General features: G+C 37.0%; 1 pseudogene; it reads right to left on the reverse strand.

The window, feature by feature from the left end:
• Positions 1-3,998: 3,998 nt before the first annotated feature.
• Positions 3,999-5,705, reverse strand: LOC149632438 (protein ZBED8-like; annotated as a pseudogene).
• Positions 5,706-8,870: the final 3,165 nt, after the last annotated feature.

Below are 8,870 nucleotides of genomic sequence, written 5' to 3' on the forward strand. Positions count from 1 at the left end.
TGCACAAAAATATTTCTTACACCTGTGCACAAAAATATTCCAAATCCATTTTCACCATAATATTCCGTACACCTGTGCACAAAAATATTCCAAATCCATTTTCACCTTAATATTCCATACACCTATGCACAAAAATATTCCCTACACCTGTGAACAAAAACAGTTCGTACACCTGTGCACAAAAATATTCCGTACAATTGTGCATAAAAATATTCCGTACACCAATGCATAAAAATATTTCGTACACTTGTGCACAAATAGAAATCACAGGCTTGTGCACATAGAAATGTCGCATACTCGCGCAAAAAGAGATGTTATAGACATGTGCACATCAGATTCCATAGAGTTATGCACAAACATTTTCAGTGCCCTTATGCTCAAACAGATTTCAAACCCATTTGCACAAAAATAATACGTAGACCCGTGCTCAAAAATATTCCGTAGACCTTTGCTCAGAAAGAAGTCACTCGCGTGTGCACAAACAGATGTCATAGAATTGTGAATAAACAGAAGTCATTCGCGTGTGCACAAACAGATGTCATAGAATTGTGAATAAACAGATGTTATAGACTTGTGCACAAAGAGATGTTATAGACTTGTTCACAAGTAGGTGTTATAGAATTGATCACAAACAGGTCTTATAGACTTGTTCACAAACAGATGATTTAGACTTGTGCACAAACAGATGCTTTAGACTTTTGCACAAACAGATGGAATAGACTTGTGCACAAACAGATGTTTTAGTCTTGTGTACAAAGGGATGTTTTAGACTTGTGCACAAACAGATGTTTTAGGCTTGTGTACAAACAGATGTTTTAGACTTGAGCATAAACAAATGTTATTGACTTGCGCAAAAAGAGATGTCATAGAAATGAGCAAATCAGATTCCATAGACCTGTGCACAAACAGAAGTCATAGACCTGTGCAAATAAAGATTTTTCACTTGGACACAAAGATTCTTCAGACTTGTGTGCACATAAAGATTCTTAGGACTTGTGTGCTCATAAAGATTCTTCAGACTTGTGTACACATAAAGATTCTTCAGACTTGTGTGCACATAAAGATTCTTCAGACTTGTGCACATAAATATACCATAGACCCATGAACAAAAAATTCCATAGCCCTGTGCACAGAAGATTCCATACTCCTATACTCAAAAGGATTCCATGCAGATTTGCACAAAAACATTCCGTAGACCTGTGTAAAACAATATTCCATAGGCCTGTGTAAAACAATATTCCATAGGCCTGTGTAAAACAATATTCCAGAGGCCTGTGTAAAACAATATTCCTTAGGCCTGTGAACGAAATGATTTTATACTCCTTTGCACAAAAATATTCTGTAGGTCTGCGCTTAAACAGATTCCGTAGACTTGTACACAAACAGATGTTATAGTTTAGACTCGTGTAAAAATTTAATTACCTATAATTGGTAATTATCTTTAATTGCTTATTTTGTTTAATTATCTTTAATTGCTTATTTTGTTTAATTATCTTTAATTGCTTATTTTGTTTAATTAAGTTTAATCTGTACTTCGCAACTAAATTAGTTGGACGCGCAATAGTTATAATGACAATTAAACTAGCTAATTGTCCTACCAATTTGATTATCCGCAGTAAAACGACGTAAGTCCTGGAATGACTTTCTTTATTACTTAACCCAAGCAAAAAAGTCTTAAGTTCCACAGTTTAAAGGTAAACCACGTAATTTGGAGCAGGTACTTAAAACTATTAAAAACAATACTTAAACTTTGTTTTTCTTAATGAAACAAAAACTGGCGCCCACTTTAAAAATGGGGCTTTCATTTAAGACCGTTTTCAAATCTATCAAACGTATAGTTATTTTTGTAAGGGTAGTTACAAAATGGGTAAGTTTGGAAAATTTCCCATGTTATTTCTATGGAGATTCTCTAGTTTTTCGCCAAAATCTGTGATTAATTTTATGGAAATGAAAACCACCCTTAGCAACTTTATGCTTTATAAAATAAAGTATTAGGTGGATCATCTTGAAATTTTTACCACATATTAAGGGCCCGGACTTTAGTTCAGTAGGAAAATTTCGAAACAGTAAACTTAATACGAGAAAAGTTAAAACCAATCCAAAAACCTTCCTTATACATTAAAGCCGTCATCAGGCCTTATCTAAGGGAGCTACCGCTCCCTTAGAATAAAGATTAAAGCAATTAAGAAAAACTGTAAAGAGAAAGGTACTCGAGTTTTATAAGAAGGGTTAAATCTACATTCGAATGGAGAATTTTTTTCTAGGGAAGGGTTTTGTAATTTGGCTAGATTTGAGGATAGTAGTATGACTATTATTCTTAGAATAAGAGCTGTTGTAAGCATTAATATTTTTAAATAAAACTTTTTAGTTGGAAGCTAAATGTACTTTTTATACTAAATAAATACCCTCATCAATAGATTAAAGAGTATAATAATAGTCATACTACATCAACAAAATGTCAGTATCATGCTGCTGCTTCAAACCCAAAATGGTGAGTTTTAGATAAGTGGAGGTTAGCTAATCGGATTATTGTAATTAGAAGAAAGGTGGTTCCAATTAATACATGTAATCCATGAAATCCTGTAGCCACAAAAAATGTAGTGCCATAAATTGAATCAGCAATAGTAAAAGGGGCTTCAATATATTCTCAGGCTTGTAGAATAGTGAAATAGCCCCCCAGTAAAATAGTCACTTAAAGTGATTTTTTAGCTTGGCTTAAGTTATTATTTAGAATGCTATGATGTGTCCATGTAATTGAAATCCCAGAAGATAAGAGGATAGTTGTATTTAAAAGTGGAATTTGTAAGGGATTAAAAGGTTCAATTCCTTTTGGAGGTCATATTATTCCAATTTCTACATTTGGTGATAGACTTCTATGTAAAAATGCTCAAAAAAATGAAACAAAAAAAATACTTCAGAGATAATAAATAGGATTATTCCTCATTGTAATCCAATAATAACTTTAGATGTATGGTTTCCTTGAAGTGTAGCTTCTCGGTGAATGTCTCGTCATCATTGGAATCTTGTAAGGATAATTAGAAAAAATCCAAGAGTTATAAGTAGAGGATTCAACTAATTGTTTCGGATGTCATAAATAGTGCTCCTAGGGCAGCGGTAAGAGGTCAAGGGCTTTGGTTAACAATATGGAATGGGTGGAAATTTTTCATAGGTAGTTAATGTACTTCTGTTGTGTACAATGAGATTAGGATGATAAATACATAACCTTGGATAATAGCTACGGCTAGTTCTAAAGTTAGTAATACTAATTGTGTATTAATAATTAAAAGGTTATTTTTTATATTCATAATTGTACCTTGGTTACCCAATAAAGTTAATAAAAGATGCCCAGCAATTATGTTAGCTGATAGCCGAATTGAAAGGGTAATGGGTCGGATGATGTTTCTTACAGTTTCAATTAAAATTATAAATATTATTAAAGTTGGGGGTGTACCATTAGGTAGAAGATGGGCAAATATTTTATTTGTATTATTAATCCAGCCAAATAGTATTAAAGTTAGTCATAAGGGTAAGGCTAAGGTCAATGAAATTACCATATGGCTTGTAGCTGTAAAAATGTAGGGTATTAAACCTATTAGATTATTAATTGCTAGGAGTCAAATTAATCTTAAAATTAGACTTGTGACCCCATTAGTAAATGTTCAATTTAAAAGATTTTTAAATTCTAGGTGTATAGTGTAAAAGTTTTTTTTTGTAATAATTGAGAAACGATTATTTTTGGCCCAAAAAATGTGGGGTAGTATAAGAGATGGAATAAATAGTGATAATCAGTTTATTGATAAATTAGATGAAGTTGAGGGGTCAAATGTAGAAAAAAGATTTGTTATCATTTTCAGTTTAATGTTTTTTTAATTTTTTTTTTCTAAGATGTTTCTCTGATCTTAAGGATTTATTAAAAGTTATGTTAATTAGATTTAATATGGTTAGAGTGAGAGGAAGAAGTGATAGTAATCATCAGTTTATAGGGAATATTTGGGGTATTAATGCAGTTGATTTCTCTTTTTGGTGAGTAAGGTTGTTACAGCGCTAAATCCACGTTCACACAAATACGACGATGGAAATGCTATCAAAAATCGCTGAACAATCGACCATAATCCGGGGTACAACTGTGGGATTGGCTTTTGCAGCCAATATTCTTGGTAGCTATACTTAAATCTAATTTTTAGTTCTTCGTTTGTTGTCAGTTCTAAAAGTTGTTCTTCTAACAGAGATGAATCGGCTGTATTGACATTTGAAAAAGGATCCAACACCCAGTCTGGTATGACCATGTTTAAAATGTCCTGGAATCGTTCCTTGAAATCATCGTGGAGATTCTCCAAGTGTTGACTGTAAACAAGCAAGTCATCATTGCTGGTCAATACTGCTGATAAATAGGAAAAGTTATTAAATTCGCGTCTGTAGATATTTCTCTTGTACAGTAATAGTTTAGCTACGAAAGCTGCAACGACATTTTTGGTTTTTATCATGTTTAAGTTGTCGCCTTGCAGCTGGAGATTCACTTCATTAAACAATTTAAATAAGTCTGTCAAGTACGCAACATCATTCTTTGATTTCCTGAGGTTGTCCCGCAATTTTGTGTCTTTGTTCTCCATGAACTCTATGACAGAGTCATACAGATCATAAAATCGAGTAAGACAATAACCTTTTGAAAGGCAGCGCACTTCTGTGTGAAGCAGCAAGCGTTTGGAATCTACATCATTAGCAAGGCAAAGCTGACTAAATAATCTGTCATTTAGTGAGTTTCTCCTGATTTTATTTACCGCTCTGATGACATATTGCAATGATGTATTCAGGCGTTCACTCAGATGTTTCGCTACCAAATGCTGGCGATGAATGACGCAATGTACAGCAAGTACGTCTGGGACTTTCTTTTTTAAGTACGCTATGAAGCCTTTGTGACGCCCAGCCATAGCCGGAGCGCCATCCGTAGCAGCTGACACAATATTCTTCAAAGGAATCTCCTTTTCTTCACAAAATCTTTCCAGTGTATTAAATATGGTTTCTCCTTTTGTATCTGTTTCTAAATTTCGCGCAAATAATAGTTCTTGACATATTTTCTCATCTTTGATAAACCTGACGTATGACAACAACAAAGCTTCATTAGTTGGTAAGGTAGACTCATCCAACTGAATTGAAAATTGGCAGGTCTGCAGGTGCGTACACAACGATTCCTGAATATTTTCAGACATCTCATCTATTCGTCTTTGCACAGAACTATTGCTCAAAGGAATTTTTCGAATAATATCTGCCGCTGGTTTATGAAGAACCGTGGTTATTACTTCTTTTAATGCCGGTAAAATTAAATCTTCGCCAATAGTGTGTGGTTTGCCTGTCTTAGCAATTAACAATGAGATATTGTACGAAGCCCGAAGTCCATCATCGTCTTGCTTAGAAGCTGCTGTAAAAAGTTTCGATAGAGTTGGCTGACCTACGTACTTCTTTTCCAGATCTTGAAAATAGGCCAAGTCTTTGCCTTCTTATCAGAGTGCATTTTGTTAAAATGATCTTGTACCCTGGAAGGCTTCATTGCTTCATTTGAAAATGACTTTTGACAAATAAGGCACATCGGCGACGATGGACTTGTGGGATTTTCGATAAATCCGTATTTCATATAATCCACACTGTACTGCCGTCTCTTCTTTTTTGCTTCCGACATGGTTTTGAGTTCACAAGTTCGCGAGTTAAAGATTCACTTTAAAAAACCTACTACCGGTTGAAAGCGAAAATGCTGATGCAAATGATATTAACAATTACTGCTTTTAGATATTATACAAATGCAAAACAAACCGACGGGAATAAGATAAACAGCTCATGCCTGTGACCGAATTCGCGTGGTTTAACAAAAACGTGTTACAACTTGATTGAAACGAACACGGTATGACACACCGCGTAGTGGAGATGCATAATGGATTGGCTGGTTTATATTAAAATGCGATATACTCAACGGTTTCCTTGGCGCCCCCTGATAGTCACTGAGCCTTCTACCGCCCCCCTGAAGACCTACAGCGCCCACACGCGAGCGTTATCGCCCACTTTGAGAAACACTGCGTTAGAGAAAGCTTTGACGAAGAGATAATGAAACGCCGCGACGATGCCATTAAGGCTATTCGAATTGACCAAGTCAAGCAACGGGACAGTTATAACGCTGAACGAGCCAAAGCGCCTATGTTTCAACCAGGAGACCTAGTCATCGTAGAACGGGACCCTCCAAGCACCGGTTTACCAAGAAAAACGGCTATCAAATACAAAGGCCCTTACCTGGTATCAAAGCAACTTAAAAACGATCGATACCAAATTGAAGACCTTCCAGAAAATCAAAGAACCAATCGATTTTACCGGAACACAGCACCCGTCGATAAATTTAAACGTCTCTCAATCATTGACAATTCCGACGAGACCCTGCGGCCGTATTCTGCAGAAAAGTTAAGCTCCTCCTTCTGCCCTTGGCTCGCTGGTCGGACCGTCAACCATTGCCCTTGGCCTTTTAATTGGCTACGTCTACCGATGACGTTCCTTGCCTTGGCTCAGTGATTGGAGGTTCAACCGGAAAAAATAAGCCTTTGAATTCAGTTCAGTTCGAGTTTCAAGTTGAACCAAATTTTGGTGTAAGGTCAGTGTACAGTGTAAATTTGTCGCCAAAGGTCAGTGCTGCAACCTTTCACCCGAAAGGTTTAAGCTATTAACGCCACCTATCATATGAACTGAATAGTAATTTCGTGCCGTCTGCTCTTTTTTAATTTTAAATGACGTCAACGTTTTTGAGACAGCCGCTTGTTAAGGTAACATCGTTTAATGTTGAGTAAGTAAATAATGTGCTTGACGTATTTGTATAAAAAATTAAAAAACAATTGTAATCAGGGTTGGCACGCTGGTATCCAGTCCGGTTTTATCCACCTGGATTAAACCGGTTTAAACCACGATGAAAAATCCAGTGGATTTTTCAAAACATATAATAAAAGAGTACAGCGCAGGCACCATAAAGTGAGATGGAAAGAAACGTTTGACCCACATGTCTTTACCTCTTTATTTCATCGAAATGGTCGATTCCCATATGTTGTGGGTTAGTTTGACGCGCCCTCCTCCCACTGCCCACCCGAAACTCGTGAGACTGAGTTGAATTTTTCGCAACGCTATATTGTTGGGTCGGACCGCGCATTTAGAAAAATCTTTATCAGACCCTGCCCTATTGAAGATCACAAAAAGCGTACCCGGGCCCGACCCTAGCTGCCCTATTGAAGATCACAAAAAGCCTACCCGGGCCCGACCCTAGCTGCCCTATTGAAGATCACAAAAAAGCCTACCCGGGCCCAACCCTGCCCTATTGAAGATAATAAAAATGTCTACCTGGGTAGACGGAATGATAACCCTACCCGACCCGACCAGCAAAACATTTTAAGTAATTTTCTCACCCAACCCGAGCTTGGATTTTCCGACCCGATATGGGTCGGGTTGGATTGAAAAATCCTGATTATATCAGGGGCCCTACTCATCTCAAAGGAAATGTCTATAGTTTTATCAACTTTTACGTACAATAAAAATGATTCTCAATTAGACGGCCTAGCAGAAGACAACTAGCGCGCTAAATGTAAAAAGAAGTGCTAAAATTAAGCACTAGAGAGTAGTTTAAAAAAAGCCAGATAAAAGCAATAAAATCCGGTTTAAACCAGCAAAAAACCATACCAGTGGCTTTTTCAAGAAAAATCCGGATTTTTGCCAACCCTGATTGTAATTGCTGAATTAAGTATTAAACGTCAAATCTTTCCCTGTTTCCATGTTGTTACTTTGATAACATCGAACCACAACTACCTAAGCGTAATGAAGGCATAACTTGAAGGGCACACATATTTTTGTGTCAGTACTTTTATTGGTAATGGTGAAACAGTAATTTTTTCATTCCTGTGTAATTTATCTTCAACTTTTGAAGTTGTAATTACATGTATATTTATATGTTCTAACATTGGTAAGATTTATTTGTAGTTATTGTATCGAATTATACATAGTAATGAAACAGGTTTAAAAAACTGAAAAGGCGCCGCATTCCCTCTATGAGTTGAAGGTTGTACCCTTGTTGGTGATCAGTGACTTAGGTAACACGACCGAAGAGAGGACAAAGATGTGATAACATATCACAAAGCAGGTAAATGATGTCCACCGCCCAGGCCCGGATCTCCCATAAGGCAGACCGGGCGGCTGCCCAGGGCCCCGCTGTTGGGAGGGGCCCCGCTAAATATCAAAGGCCTCCCCGGGCCGTTTCAGAATTGCAAAATTTTTCCTTTCAATTTATTTTAATAAATCGAACTGTTCGAGAATTCAGATTATGCGGCCTTTACACGCTCAATATTTTACACAAATTAAAGTGGGGGGGCATCTATAAAACTCATCATCTTATAGATTATTCCAAATTTTTTCCTTTGTTGTGCAAATTAAAATCCAACATTTTGTTGAATGGCCAATGTTTAGAAAAGACCCTTAAAACTTTACTGGCCGGGAGTGTGGCGCACTCCTGTAAGCCCAGCTTCTGGGCGGCAAAGTTTGAGGAAATACGACACATGTCGGCGATCCTACCCTATAGGTGCCGACTGTCCCGTGTCCGCCGGAGGTGACTTACCCCAATTCCACCTTCCGTCACCTCCCAAGTAAACCTCATTCCTTCCCTGCTTCTACACATACGACCTAGCGGCCCCCGTCAGTGCTGGGCCGCGTAGGGTCTCTCGCTCAATTCTTCCTGGTGCTAAAGGCCTAACGGCTAAGCTCTAGTGTGAGTAGGTGGTAAAGAAAAAAAAAACTTTACTGGAAGAGTATATTGATTAAATTCCACATGATATTTTCAATTATATTGAATTTATTTTTGT

Source organism: Phalangium opilio, unplaced genomic scaffold (assembly GCF_054372755.1).
Source record: "Phalangium opilio isolate 3A_F unplaced genomic scaffold, DU_Popi_V2 ptg000100l_1, whole genome shotgun sequence".
Classification (NCBI taxonomy): Eukaryota; Metazoa; Arthropoda; class Arachnida; order Opiliones; family Phalangiidae; genus Phalangium; species Phalangium opilio.